The 16,605-nt window shown below is 37.5% G+C and overlaps 1 protein-coding gene across 2 annotated transcripts in view; it reads right to left on the minus strand.

Moving 5' to 3' along the window:
- Positions 1 to 16,605, minus strand: part of GABRB1 (gamma-aminobutyric acid type A receptor subunit beta1) — a 354,994-nt gene that overhangs the window by 236,962 nt on the left and 101,427 nt on the right. The gene's annotated exons all lie outside the window — the stretch shown is intronic.

Here is a 16,605-nt window from a genome sequence, read left to right on the forward strand (position 1 = left end):
ACATTTTCCTATACAATGAATCCAATTTATTAAAATGGATATGATAAAATTTATGTTTCACACAGTGACAGTTTAAATGCCTCATATTCTAGAATCTAAATAATCAGAAGCTCAAATACTTAGAGTTATTTCCATGGTAAGATATATTGAAATGTTGGGCCTGAAGCAGGGACAGTTTTCTAGAAACTTCTGAGTCAAAAGATCTTAGGTTATTAGAATGACTAATTCATTGCCAGTGCTTAATGATTGTTTACTGTATTTTAAAAATTGTATTATGCCAGATACTGAGGAGAAAAAGTTGAGTAATACATTTTCCCTCCTTGCCCAAAGGAACTCAAAGACTGTGGGCGAGATTCACATTTCTTATTTCCAGGCTGTCCTATTGTCCTCTGTAGGCTTCTCAGTTCTTCCATCACCTGTGTCACCAGCTCCTGCATGAAGTTCCCTCCACTTCAAATACTCAGAGAACTTAGTGTGGTTCCACTTTTCTCCATTGGCAGCTGCCTACTCATGGAGATGAGATTATTGAGTAGGGGGATATTTAAAGAACTCTGGTGCTAACCTAGAGAATAGATAGATAAATTGTTGACTTAACACAGCACTGAAGGGGATGTGGAGAAGAGGAAAAAATGTGTGAAATGGTTAAATTTGGTGAGCTTCTGATATTGGGAGGTAAGAAAGAAGGGAGCATCAAGGATGACCGTAGGGTTTCTGATCTAAGTGAGTAGATAGACAACAATCAGAAGAACTGAAGATTTGGGAGAGAGGATGACTAATTTATTTCCGGCTGATTTGTGTTGTGGTGTCAGGGGCACTTGCACGTAGAGGTGCCAAGTGAATAGTTATGGGGCAGAATATAGGAAGACAGCGCTCAGGGAGAAACACAGCTGTGTGAGTCATGAGTGATAGGTGAAGCCACGGGAATGGATTAGCTCACCATGAAGAGACAGTATAAAGTGAGAAGGGGATAGAACCCCAGGGAAATTTGATTCTGAGGTTAGTCACTCACTGCTTTGATTCCCCACGACACTATTCTCCTTTGATTGCAGTACTTATTTGTAATTATTTCTCAGTTCCACTAGATTTTGAGCTCCCCAAGTGCAAAGGTTTATATTTTTAGACAGTAGTGTGGTGCGCAGTGGATCGCAGATGCTCAAATATGTTAGTTGACATGAATTGAGCAGTGCTGTGTGTTTGGAGCACTCAGTATCAGCACTGAGTATGTTAGTGTGAACTCATCTTATTGCATTTCAATTTTCTGAAGAATTGGTCATGCTTAGATAACATACATGGGGACTTTCAGTTAACTAAAATAATTAATAATCCGGAATTTACATTCTCTAACCATTCAGGATTAACGGGTCTATAATTCCCACTAACATAGGGAATTAATAAACTTCTGGGAGATGATAAAAACATATAAAGTTTAAAACAAACTCACTCTTCATGAATGAATTAATAGTGATTTTCTACAAAATATTAGTTGACATTTTTTTAATTATATCAAATGAACTTTCATTGATAGTTCCAGCAATAATTTGTCATTTTGCAAGTATAAGCCTATTTATACTAAAGATTTAAAAATACATCTGTATTCAGTGAAACTTCTGAGTTCATTTACAAGTTAGTCGATATTCAAAACTATCAGTAAAATATTAGATGGATGATTAATTCATCAGGAGAATGATTCATAAACTTCACTGACATTTAAAACCACATAGTTACATATGACACCTAGTATTTTTCAAAGTTCTTCAGTTCCAGAGTTTTATAGAAAAATAATATTTTCATTTTCTCCAATATCTAAATAAGAGCAGAAGTAAAATCAGATGCATGGAGCATCTAGCAGAACATTCTGAATGTGGTGGTTTTGGCCCACCATCCTGAGCTAGACTATGAATCCAGGACCAGAATGGTAACCACTGGGTGGTATGCATGACAACTCAAGAAAGCCAAGCTGTGAAGTAAGCTAACCTGGGAAAAGACATAAGAATCAGCATTAAACCAAGGTTCTATCAGAACACACACTACAGATGGGCCCCGACTTAGGATGGTTCAACTTACAATTTTTCAATGGTGCAAAAGTGATATGCATTCCGTAGAAATTGTACTTCAGAATCTTAATTTTGACCTTTTTCTGGGCTAGTGGTATGCAGTGCGATACTCTCTTGTGATGCTGGGCAGTGGCAGCAAGCTGCAGCTCCCAGTCAGCCATGTAATCATGAGGGTAAACAATCCATATGCTTATAACCATTCTGTAGTCATACCATTGTTCTGTTCTTTCACTTTCAGTATACTATTCAGTAAATTACGTGAGATAGTCAACACGGTGTTATAAAATAGGCTTTGTGTTAGATAATTTTGCCCACCTGTAGGCTAATGATGTATTGTAGTGATGTAGCTGTATTAAATGCATTTCAATTTATGACATTTGCAACTTAGGATGGGTCTATCAGGATGTAACCCCCCTGTAAGTCGAGGAAGATCTGTATTCAGAAGAGATTAAAAAAAAATCGTGATCATTTTCTAACCCAGGAAGACAGTTTTCTCCTGTGATCTGTGCTCTTGTAATATGCACAGAGCTTAAAAGGGAGCAGCCAATAAGAAGGATTCTAGGTCTGGTACTGTTTTGTTGGAGGAGAATGAAATCTTAGGAACTCAACTTAAAATTAATAAGGTGGAAAAGGAGGGATTGCTATGGGATACAGCAATCTCTCTCTCAAGGATCAAGTGTTGCTGATATCTCTTAGAGCTTTCACTTACTTTCCCAAGAGGGAACATTTGAACACTCTCAGGAACCTTGTTTCCAGACTTTCTATCAGGAAAATGGATTTCCATCAAATTATTCTCCTAAAGAGACTGTGGGTAATGGTCTCTGGGGAGTCCCTGGGGAACTCTCAAAATAGAATGGGTAGCCAAATTATAACATTCAAATGTCAACTTTATCATGTTTGCTCTCTTGCTCCATCCTCTCTTTTCTGTACCAGCTGTGTTCTTTTTTAATTTTCCATTCAGAGGCAATTACCATCAACATTTTGGCTACATTTTCTTGCTATCTACTTTTTTAAAAAATAAAATCATCCTATATATACTACTTCTTTTTTGCATGAGCATTGTTACCTTTTCTCCACAGCTATTTACTTATTCATTTGCTTGTCTATTTGTTTATTTAATTTGCTCTGTCTAACTGCTTATCAACCTGTGTTCTTCCATCCTACTTCCTTTCACTAACCAATTAGCAACTTGATGGGCAACATTTTATATGTTTGCTCATGCTCATAAAATTACTTAAGGAACATATATACATATAGATGGAACTTTTGTCATTGTTTTTAAAAAATAGCATTATTTTATATTCACTTCTGTTAATCTTTCTTTTCTTAATGACACAATACAGAAATTCCTCTAAATTAATAACTCATTCTGTTTAATGGTTACACAGTATTCTATAATATGGAAATTAAGCATTATTCTACTAACTGTCACTGAGGTTGTTTCAGGTTCTTTTACAAGTAAAAATAATGCTGCAATAAATCTCTTTTTTCTCTTTTGATAGATAAGTATAGATATAGATATCATAAGTACAGGTGTTTTATTGCATTTTTGCCTTGTATGATGCTACGTTCTGAAGCTTAATATGATAACATGCTAAAGTCAATAAAAATAAAACCATAGGCTCCTCCTTTGCTACCATCATTTTCTAAATATTGGACTAAATTCAAACTTATAAAAAGCATCAACTAAGGCCTTAAAGTTAGGTTTACGGAACTAAATAGCTACATAAATATCCATGGTGGCCATCTCCAGTGGCTCAAACTCATTAAGCATCTGTTCAAACTTCTTTTGGTCTTTGCCTGGATCCGGCTAAAAAGTGACTTGGCAGATACTGCTGCAGAGAAGAACCTTGGCAACCTTATACTACGTAATGAGAAAAAATAAAAAACCAAATACCAAACTCTAAGAATTTCTTTGACAGTATAGAAAAAATGGTTTGTGAATTCTAAAGCTAATAATTCTGATAAACTTAATTTTCCTCTGATGCCACTTAACAGTCCTCCTTGGACCTATACCAAGCATGTGTAAGTAAGTACGTTTTCATTAATAATATAGACTGGACCCGAGTAGGAATTAAACTTCCATGCTAATAACATGATAAAATAAACTGACCTATCAACTAAAACTTTGGCTAAAATAGAATTGGGAGAGTTGGAATCCAGTTGAAAATTCATTGCTCGTTAGTGCTGTGATCTTGGAGTAAATTTGTCCACTAGTCTGAAACTCAATTTCCTTATCTGTGTGATGGGCATGAAAATTATCGACCAATCTGTTGGAATGACGAGTTGAAATAATGTATGTAATTGTCCTAAGAAACTGTAAAACTATAATTGAATAAATAAGGAAAATCAAGTAGCTTAAAGCATATCACAGAACAATGCAGCACCTAATATATATTTTCATTCTCTTTAGCTAAGTTATCAATTTTTCCCTGGCCAAATACTTAGTAATAAGAGCTGACTGTAACTGAATGTTTAACTATAGGACCAGTACTTTACTAAGTGCTTTCTATATATTATTTAAACTTCACAACAACTCTATGAAGTTAAAATTAATATTCCCTTTTTATAGATGAGACTCTGAGTTTAGGGGATGCCCAAAGTGGCTCTGCTCAAAAATGGGAGCTGTGATTTGAACCCAAGCCTGCTTGACTTTAAATTCCTAGTTCTTTCCACTGAATCACATACCAAGCAATGGCTTAAGCATGTATCACAAGCACAAAAGGTTTTCCTCCTAGGACATGGCTTTTATCTCTTGCCTAAGGCTGACTTCTGCCTTTTTGTTTTATGGATGCCAATTAATCATTAACATTCTGTTGTAATGTAGACTTTGCAGTCCTCTGTGATGTTTTAGCCATAAAATCCCCTTCATCCGCTGGTGATGGTAACAAACGCCACTGCCACTCTCTTCTCTGTGTGCGATTGACATCCCCACAGAATGCTAAATGCAGTCAATTGTCCATCACTGCCCTGGATGATTCTTCAGATGTTAGTTGAGGGAAAGAGAACATTTTTGTTCCATAATAATCCTCAAGGAGTATAGTATAATAATTTTCTTTTGGTAGGATGGCTTTCACATTCAAAAGCCTGCAAAGTATTTTGCCACTTTCAAGCAAAAGCCTCCTAATCGTTAGGTATTGTAGCAACTATACATCCCTTGCCAGAAATGATTTCCAAGTGACGGTAAGATGAAAGGCAAATATGGTAAGTGCCTAGAGGTTCAGGATCTCTTAATTTAGATTGTGTGCAAGAAAACACTCTAGGAGAAGTGTGTGAGCATAAACTGGTTGAGGGTAGGGGCTGCCATGCTTTATTTCTATGCCTCTAGCACTAATGATGGAATGACGAATGAAGAAATTATCCATGGCACAAAATAGAATCACGCCCACCCACACTTAAACTTGGTCCTCCATCTCGACTCCCATCCTCAGTGAATGGTATAATCACTCACCCTGTTGAGCAAATCAGAAACTAGGACGCTTTCTTGACTCTTCTCTCTTCCTCACATTCCACGTTAAATAAATCCATAAAGCCTGGCATTTCTATTTAATATAAATACTTCCTTATTCTGTTTACAGTTGCTCCACTCTGGTTTGGCCTTTATCATTCCTTGCCTGATTTACTGCAATAGGCTCCTAACCAGTCTTCTGCTTTTAGTCTTGCTCTTCCCTAATCCATTTGTTGTACAGCAGGTGAAGTGGTATTTCAAGTTTTTTTAATTGCAAGTATGATTATGTTGTTCTCAAGGTTAAACTTTCAGTGGTTCCTCAATGTTATGAGGATAAAAATGCAAATTCCCTAAGGGCAACGTGCAGCTTCTGTTCCCAGCTCTCCAGCCGCACGTCTTACCTGATTCCTCTATTGCTCTGTTCTCCAGTCACCCTGGTCTCCTCTCAGTCTCTCAAACACATAGTATTTTCTCTTGCTATGAAGTCTTCTTGGCCTAGAACGTTCATTCTTCCTCTCTTGCACCTTTGCCTGGCTATCACCTACTGATACAAGCCTCAGATTGGAAGCCAAATTGCACCTTTTTCTCCCTAGTCAGAAGCCAGAAAGTCTGGGTTTGGCTCCTCCTGTCTGCTCCCACGGCACCTTCTCATCATAGCCTGCATCACTCTGCAAGGAAGTTGGCTGGATGCTCTTCTATTACCCCCACCAGGCTGTGAGCTCCATGAGGGCGTATCTGTCTTGTTATTCCCCAGTGCTGAGGACACCGACTGCAGTCTAGTGCATGCCCAACAACTGTCTATTGAATGAGTCAATAAATGGATTAGAGTGGGGGCAAATCCAGAAGCACGCAGCCCAGTTAAAAAAAAATTAAAAATTGTTGTAGAGGTAAAACATATTATAAGCCTGAATGGGGACAGAAGGAGTAGGAAGTAGTATGGGGGGGGGGAGGGAATAGAGACAAAACACTGAAGGGAAAGAGAATGGACTTAAATGGATGCTATGGATATCGAAGATGAAGAAAAGCATGCAAGCACCACAGAAATAAAGGAATTTAGGAAGGTGATGTATTTTGGTTGGATATTAATTTGAAGTGCTTGAAGTGGAGATATAAATGTTGTAGCTGATATCAAGGAGTGGAGAGATATCAGCAGTACAGGTTAATGAGTCCTCATCAACACTATGGCTAGGGGATTAAATGACATTATCAAAGTGTATTTATAGATTGAGGCAAGATAAGGGCCTATGACAGAAGCTTAGTGCATATCAGCCTTTCTTTTTCCACTGGCTGAGCATCAAAATGCTCTTTCAATGTGTGAATGGAGGGCAATTTATTTGTTATCACTCAAAGGAGGGGATGGGGTATTAGTAATTATGAATATTCATAATCACTAATATGAAGTTTTGAAGTCTAAAGATAAACCCCCAAGCCCGTGTTAGCAAAATTCCGATCTTTAGCTGAGAAACTTTTCTCATATAAAGTGCAAGAGGTAAGTGACAAGTAAGACTCATATATATTATTATATGAGTCTTAAATATATTAAAAATATATTATTTTATTTGTTTTTAGTGTGCCTTATCCATCCCTTACGGGAGGTGCACATTTCAAAGTTAGGTATCAGCAACAAAATGTGGCCCAGAGAAAGAAATTGGCTTGAGTAATTTACCTCCCAGCCAATCCAATTTCTGAGTAAATTCGAAAGTCACATTCCAAAACATTTCTCTTAAGCATATTTAAAAGGTATTAATTTAGTCATATTCTAAGCTTTACATACCTTAAAACTTTTCTAAATACATTACTTTAAAAAAAATTCATGCTGGAAACTTGGCTACTAATGAGAATGAACCTGAAGATCTGGAGAAGTGGGTTTTTGACTATGTATAATCTTTGGCAAATCAAATTTCCAGACAGAGAGCTCTTTCATCTAGTGAAATGAGACTCAGTGAGCTACAAGAAAACTCAGAAAGGCAGTTCAATAAGCTCTGGAATATAGTTAATGAACAAAAGGAATAATTTACCAAAGAGATTGAAACTCTAAAAGAAAAACAAAAATTCTGGAGCTGAAGAGCTTAATACATGGGATGAAAGCATTGGAATTAGAGCAGACCATATGGAAGAGAAAATTAGTGAGCTCAAAGATAGAAATGATTCAGGTAGAAAACTAAGATTTAACAAAATGTAGACATTCTATAAGAAATATCCTACTCCATTAGAAAGGCAACATAAGGATAATAGGTATCCCAGAAAGAGAAGAGAGGAAGGGAGCAGAGAGCCTATTTAAAGAAATAATAGCTGAGAACTTCCCAAACATGGGGATAGAACTGAATATACAAATCCATGAAGCTAATAGAACACCCAATTATCTCAATGAAAAAGGCCTTCTCCAAGATACATGTTAATACAACTGTCAAAAGCCAATGACAAAGAAAGAATATTAAAGGCAGCCAGGGGAAAAAACAGCCCAATAACTTACAAGGGAACCACCATTAGGCTATCAGCAGAAACTCTGCAGGCAAAGAGAGAATGGAATGATATATTAAAAATATTGAAAGATAAAAACTGTCAGCCACAAATACTCAATTCGGTAAAGTTATCCTTCAGATATGAAAGAGAACAAAAGGCTTTCTCAGACAAACAGAAGCTGAAGGAATTCATCACCACTACTCCTGTAAGAAGTGTTGAAAGGATCTCTCCTACCAGAAGCAAAAAGGAAAAGCAAACAAAACTTTAAGCAAGAAGATAAATAGACAGAATCAGAAAATTGCAATTCTACGTCAGAATAGATTGGTAAACACTTAATTATACCATAAAGGTTAAAAGGAAAGGAAGAATGAAAAATAACTGTAATCATTTCAATTTTATAATGAACACAACATAAAAAGGGATAATTTGTGACAACAAAAATATAGAAGTGGAAGAGGAAAGGGATGGAACCTACGCAAGAAAATGAAGAGAAGATGCTATCGACCGAAAAACAACTATCTTATCTATGAGATCTTTTATACAAACCTCATGGTAACCACAAAACAAAAATTCAGAGCAGAGAAACAAAACGTAATAAAAGAGTAAACTCAGAAATACATCACAGAAAACCACCAAACTGAAATGGCAGACGGAAACATAAGGAAAAAGAAACAACGGAAATACAGAGCAACCAGAAAACAAAAGGTAAAATGGTGCTAATAGGTCCTCATATATCAATAATCACCTTAAATTTAAACGGATTGAATTTGTCAATTTAAACACAGGGTGGCTGGATGGATTAAAAAACAAGACCCAGGGGTTAGCTTGGTGGCATAGTGGTTAAGTTTGTGCACTCTGCTTCGGCAGCCTGGGATTCACGGGTTCCAATCCCTGCTGTGGACCTAGCACTGCTCGTCAAGCCACGCTGTGGCGGCATCCCACACAAAGTAGAGGAATATTGGCACAGATGTTAGCTCAGTAACAATCTTCCTCACAAAAAAACAAAAAATAAAAAGTAAAACAAGACCCAACCATAAGCTGCCTTCAGGAGACACATCTCATCTCTAAAGACAAACATAGGCTCAAAGTAAAGGACTGGAAGATGATACTCCAAGCAAAGGACAACCAAACAAAAGCAGGGGTAGCCATACTTATACCAGACAAAATAGACTTCAAACCAAAGAAGATAACAAAAGACTAGGATGAACATTATATGAGTAAAATGAGGAGGTTGCCTGGATCAGTGAATCTCACACTCAATGTATGTAATTACCACCAGGACTACTTGGACTACTTAATATGATTCTGAGCAGCACAGTCCTGAAATCTAATATTTTTTGGTGGATGCTTCTAAGGACATTATTACACTATTAGTTCTCAGATCATAATTTGAAAAATAGTGACTGGGCATTCCCAAAGAGTTGTTCAAAATTGTAAATGAGCAATGTCTATACTTTCATTAGTCCTATAAAATCTGTTCCCATCTCCATTTATAATGTCATTTCCTATTTTATCAATTTCCTCTTGAGCTCTCTTTCCACTGTAGCAAAAGGGATGTGAGTCTGGAAACCTCTCTTAGTGTTGCTTTATAAAAACACATTTTTGTAAATACCAAAAGAGAAAAAGGGGGACATAGAGAGAGAGAAAGGGAAAGAGAGAGAGGGTTCTATTATCTTTAATTTTTGGTACTGTGTATTTTCTTGTCTCTCCAACTTACTTCAGGCTCTACACATTTGTTTTAAAAACATGTAACTCTGAAGCATACTGGAAATGGAATCCCCAGCTCAGATGTGAGTGGAAATAAAGATCAGTTAGTGGTATGGGCCCTAAAGTGATATCTGCAAGCATAATGCAGAATTTTATTTTTGAAGAGCAGCTTGAGTTCCCTCCAATTTTCCACACCTTGTCTGTAGCCATTTCCCCTTCCTGAACATGAGAGTGACTGAAGGACAAGAGAGGTCTTGTATCAAAACGTCATAGGGAGCCCTAGGGAGAAAAAAAGGGCTATGCTGATGTATTTTTTCATCTGCAAAGAGCAATGTATATTTTGGTACAGTGTTAAAAATCCTCTAGCAATTTCTCTCATGTCACAAGTTTAAGGAGTTATCTATGAATGAGTCAGCCTGGGAGTTGCCATGGTAACTATTCTCATCCCTTCAGAGTCAGTCCCCTTCTGATGTTGCCACTGAAATAGCTAGTTTCAGGAGGATCTGAAGTTCCCATTACATTTAAATATTCATTATGTTATATACGCATTCCCTGATTTGCAAGATTACCTGACTTGAAATCATTTTTAGAGATCTATAAATAGACATGCTACGTCATGCTCATTTCTTCCTAAAGATGAAAGACAAGTCCATAAAGATCCTTCCTGTGCTCACAGCACAGTCCCCTCCTTCCTCTCTCTCTCTCTCTCCATCCCCTTTCCTGGGTGTAAGTGTGTGCAAGCATATGCGTAATCAGTGTCCTTCATATTTGAAATATTTGAAGAGGACTCTAGACAGCAATCATGAGTCCCAATTTTCAGGAGAGTGGCTGAAAATACTTTCAGGCTTGCCACACTGCAACTGCACATGAATGTAAATGATGCTGTTGAATCACTATGGGCAGCATTTGTGTGGTTTCCTGATTTATATTCCAGGGAAGATCTATTTGGCAGAATAAAATTGCTTGTAGTTGCCGTACCTCCAAAAAGAGAAGACCAGACTCTTCTTTGACAAGCAAGGTTCTCAAGAATCTGTTTCAACTTACTTTTTCAACATCTTTTCCCCTTGACAACCTGCCCACAGAGGTGTACTCTGTTGCAGACACAAAGGGCTACTCATTATTTCCTTAACATTCTTGTATTTTCCCATATTTCTTTCTTTGGTTGTATTTTTTCCTCTTCTTGAAAGTCAAAACCCTACTTATCTACAAGGCTCAAATTGATTCCAGTTTCTTCAAAGACTTTCCTGATCCCAATTCCAAGACAAATTAATCTTCTCCTTACTCTGTTCTTTACTTTGTTAATGTCTCCACTACAACATTTATACATTCTGCTTGGTATGGTCATGATTTAGCTATGCACCTGTCTCTCCACTCCGCTTTTGAGTATGCGGCTCATGTCTTATTCATCTTTGTATGCCCACAATATCTAGCACAGAGACACCAATAGATTTTCACTACATTTAACTACATTGATAGGAACTGAATAAAAGTTATCACCATGGCTCAGGAAAACAGCCGACTGAGGAGCGTTGGGGTTCTTGTTGCTCATGACCTGATAGACCAGTCCACAGCTATTATTTTTATTTGTATTTGACCGTACTCTGCTCAAATGACTTTCCGTGACTAGACACAACTCTGATGCTCCATGATATTAGCTGTGTCCCTTTCTGTGTATCTTACCTTCAAACTCAGGAGATAGTCTCTATCCAGTATAGAGCATACATAATATGCAGGATTTTCAATATATGCAGGATCATAATATGCCGGATCTCAATATTTTTGATCTAGACACTGTTTGAAACTCACCCCCAAGGCAATCACTTATTCATCTACCAACTATTTTTTGAGTATTTATTATGTGCCAGGCACTCTGCTAGGCATTGGAACCCCAGGGAGAGTTCCTTCTTCCGTCTTTTATGCTTCTCCTATGTCTTAGTATTAACCATGGTGTATCACATTGCATTTATCTAGTTACATGTCTATATCCCTCCCTAGATTCTGCCTCCCAGCTTTTTCCTATGTCATGCACAATGTCCAGAATATAATAGGTATTCATTAACAGTCTTGAAATTTTGCATTGATGAATAAATTGATCAAACAGTACTAAGCATGATTTCTTGGTGACACCAATATAATTTTTTGAAAAACAGTATATAATGTAAAGATCAATCTTGTTTTATGTCTAGCTATGAAGTTGTGAATGCCCCTCCAATTTAAGTTAATTGATTTGGTGTATAAGTAAGCATTTTTAAAGTTCTATGTGCCTGAAAGTTCTATAATAGGGTTCTTTATTGAAGTTTTTAATATTGTTAATATTCATATTTAATTTTCCTCTAAGTAAAGTCTATCTTGTGAGATTTTTGGTATTGTCAAAATAAAGACTTGAGGCAAGCATCTCTGGCATTTCAAAGAAACTCTTTTTTTACACTATGTCATAGAAGACACAATTATATGCTTATGATCCATTTAGCTTCTCCCACTCAGCGATACTGTCCCCTTCATTTATGACTCCCTCTAGATATCCAAAATGAGTGTTGCTTCCAAACTCTTAAGGACAGAGTCTAGTTTTAATTCCTAAAAGGATTTTGTTGTATTTACTTGTAAGACTATATTACTTGATGAGTTTGATTATAAGATTCAATAGTGAGAGGATTCCTAAGAAGACTTCAACAAGAGAAATAGCCAATAAAATGCTGTAGGAGTTACAACTGATATTCAGAAGAAAGCTTGAACTAATTGAGTACATTTACTAGAGGTGCTTACAAAGTGAGGAGGAATGGAATTAACATTTCTTGAACATTTACAATGGACCGGATACTTTGCTGTTCATTTTTTATATATTATCTCGCATAGCACTCAGCAATTCATAAAAGCAGATATAAAAATATAAAGACTGAAGCCGAGAGAGATTCAAAAGTCTAGCTGTAACTGTCTGAATGGAGTCTTGAATGCAGGTATGCCAAACTCCAAAGTTGTCCACTTTCTACTGTACTGTGCTTCCTAAAGTGGGCAGAATGGTGGTGCCCAAAAGATATGCCCATGTCTTAACCCCCAGAACCTGTGGATGTGACCTTATTTGGAAAAAAGAGACATTGCAGATGTAATTAAGTTAAGGATCTTGAGATGAGATCATCCTAAATTCCTCAGGTGGGCCCTAAAGCCAATGAGATGTGTCATTATAAGAGACAGAGAGGGGAGAGACACAAGGGAGAAGAGGAGAAAGTGACGTGAAGATAAAAACCAAGCTTGGAGGTGTGTAGTCACAAGCCAAGGAATGCCTGGAGCCGTCGGAAGCGGGAAGGAAGGAAGGACTATCCTTTAGAGGCTTCAGAGGAGCACAGCCCTGCTGACACCTTGATTTTGAACTTCTGGCCTCGAGAACTCTGAGATAAAAAATTCCTGTGGGTTTAAGCCACTCAGCCTGTGGTAATTTATCACAGCAGGTGTAGGAAACGGACACACCTCCTAAAGCTGTTCCTTTGACGTTGGTCTGTTTTTTGGATATTCACTAACATAATTAGTCACTCAGTCAGCCTTGTCAGTAATATTTTGGTACTTAGAATTTTAGGTTCTAGAATTTTACGTCCTATGTGGAATATAGATTTATCATGTCCCTGCCTTCAGTGTGGTCAGGGGGAAAAGATAAATGCACATATAAGAATTAATGAAGAGTGTTCATTCATTACTCAGAGATATTGATTCAGTACATATTATGCAGCAAAGATAGTTTTAGGTGCTGAGGATGCAACAATAAAGACAGAAATTTCTCCATTCTCAACGAGATTTCAGGAAGAAACAACAGTTAGTTCCAGGCCTAAGACAGGAATAAGCTTGGTGAGCTAGAGGAACAAAAAGGAGACCTAGCATGTATTAAATCTTTCAATAGATGTGAACTGATATTATACTTATCATTATTATTCACCCAAATGACATCTAAGCAGTATAGTTAGAATTTGCTAGCCAAAAGACAATGTTAATTTTGCTTTTTTTAAATATGCAAATACAAACACCAAGATACAGGGTCACTCTGACCCAGCAGTGAAGTTGGTGATTGCTCACGGGGTCTGATACACAAGCTCCTCCATCCATGTGCCACACGGTATCCACATTATGTCTAGAATTCTTGAGGAAACTGCACCAAAAAAATGAATGTATTCAGTCTTTTTGTCCCCAGTGGTTTACTCTAAAATCTTTACCTAAAAGTGTTTGTGTGCATATATATGTGTGTATTCTTCCTGTTGAGACACAGCAATCAGCAGAAACTCTTGACATTTTAGAACAGGATATTCTAAAAGATAAGGAAAATGAAAACAGGTAAAGAAAAGGAGAGCTACCGTGGAAGACAGGTTATACCAGGCACAATGTGTCTGAGGTCAGCACTGCTGGAAGGGCATTTCTCACTCAGTTGACAAGTTAAAATGAGACAGAACATGTGGAATCCTTGTTTTTGGTGACATCCTCCTAGCTTCCTGTTTTGACCTGCTAGCCACGAAGTGCGGGAAGCATTTTAGGTTGCTGCTCTTATTCCATAACATCATAGAAAAGTCATACCAGGGTGCTGCTGCTGAGAGTATTGGTACAAACTTTCTGAATGCAATTTACAGCATAATTTTAGTTTATAATGAAAAATATATCTGCAATTCCGGCTCCCAGCAGAAAAGTCAAAGAAATCATGCTTTCCATGAAGACTAGGTGAGTATGAAGTAGAGATGATTTTAATAAAAGGAAATTGAAAAAGAAGAAATATATTTATCCTGTAATATACAAATAATGCTAAAAAGGAGCCTGAAAACCACAGAGCCAAGTGGTAGTTATTTACCTTTCACATCCTAGGTACCATTTGGTTGTCAATTTACATAGGTATCATCCTTGACTTTGTCTTCTCCTCTTTCACCCATGCCACTAATCAATTAACCAATTTCCTTCGTTAATAACTTCTAAATACACTTCAGATTTATCTGCCTCTCTCTTACTTACTGCCATGATCTTAGTTCAGGTCACAATCTCCTCTCTTCTGAATAACTGTACAATTCTAAGTGACTTCCCTGCCTTCAATTCACCTACCTCTCCAAACCTGTTTTTCCCCTTGTGGTCAGAGTAACCATGTTCTAAAATGACTATCTGATCATGTCCCTACTTTTCTCAAATGGTTCCCCACTGCTCTCAGGATTAAACTGAAACTTCCTGACCCGATTTCTCAGACCATTTATGATCTATTTTTATTCCTAGCCTTATCTCTCATTTCTCTCCCCATCTTGAACTCTACTCTCTAGCCATAAGTCTTACTTGTCACTTATTGAATGGAGCATGTTCTTCTTATGCATTCTCTCTCACACACTAACACTCAGAATGTGCCTTTTAGGGGCTGGCCTCATGCCTGAGTGGCTAAATTCACGTGTTCCATTTTGGTGGCCCCGGGGTTCACTGGTTTGGATTCTGGGTGCGGACCTACACATTGCTCACCAAGTCATGCTGTGGCGGCATCCCCCACAGAGGAAGTAGAATGACCTACACCTAGGACACACAACCATGTATTGGGGCTTTGGGGGGGAAAAAAAAGAATATGCCTTTTAGCATTTCTACTTGTTTTTGCCTTTTCCTCAACTCTCACTACACTCTCTGCCTGCGCCTCTTCTCCATCTCCCATTATTTAGTCCTAAATTGATGACATCAACTTAGATGTCCCTGAACAAAGGGATAATTCCTTCACTTCACAAGACTTGAGATACTCGTACAGCACCCTATGCCTACCTTTGCTTTACATTTATCACATTTATTGATGTTACCCATTTCCTTAATGTCTTCCCTCTACAGTGTAGGTTCCTCTAGGAGTGGAATTATATATTATTCATCCATTCTTTCTAATATCTAACTGATGCTTAGCTCATAATTATTGTCCTCAAGAAATATCGTCTGAATTAATTGATATATGAGTCAGACAAAAAAAACAAGTCATGAAATATGTGATATGATTATCAAGTCTGTCTCTGTGTTATCTGAGTAATTGGCTCAGGACCATCTTAAAGTGTTAGTCACTTATTAACACACGCTCTTGGGATGATGTTTGGTGTGATAGCTGTTTATGTTTACTTGAATTCACCTTGATGTTAATGGGGAGCCTGCATCTCTAGAGAAGAAACTAGGTATCCAAGAAAATAGGCTCTTTAGTCCTAATTTAAAAGCTATTAATAAAGACATCAAGTATTTCTGAGAAATGATTACCACTTCAGAAAAATTAGGGAAGATTGTAGGACTTCATGAAATAATCATATAGGCATGTAAATGAATCAAGATAAAAGGAGTAAATTAAAATAAGGCAAAAATAAATTTCATGGTACGTAAAATACAATATGTTACGGGCAGGCCCAGTGGCACAGCAGTTAAGTGCACACGTTCTGATTCGGCGGCCCAGGGTGTGCCAGTTTGGATCCTGGGTGCAGACATGGCAGCACTTGGCAAGCCATGCTGTGGTAGGCGTCCCACATATAAAGTGGAGGAAGATGGGCATGGATGTTAACTTAGGGCCAGTCTTCCTCAGCAAAAAAAAAAAAGGAAAAAAGAAAAGAAAAGAGGAGGATTGGCAGCAGATGTTAGCTCAGGGCTAATCTTCCTCAAAAAAAAAAAAATACAATATGCATAATGACCACTTGAATCTCTAGTAGCCATTTTCATATAATATAATCCAGCACCCCTAACCACAGTTGACTGGAGTAGGAGAAAAACATCTGACCTAAGCAGGCATGAGCAGCTTTACTTTCTTCTGGAAATTCTGAATTTCAATAAAAAAATTATAGTTCTGTGGAGGAATTTAACTTGAGAACTTGTGCATACTTGTCATCTGCTTGCCATGCAGACTAAGAAGCAGAACCTTATCTGTAGAGAGAAGAATGAAGCAGGCAGGCAGACCAGGGCAACCATGAGGAACGGAGAAGG

Source organism: Equus asinus, chromosome 3 (assembly GCF_041296235.1).
Source record: "Equus asinus isolate D_3611 breed Donkey chromosome 3, EquAss-T2T_v2, whole genome shotgun sequence".
NCBI lineage: Eukaryota > Metazoa > Chordata > Mammalia > Perissodactyla > Equidae > Equus > Equus asinus.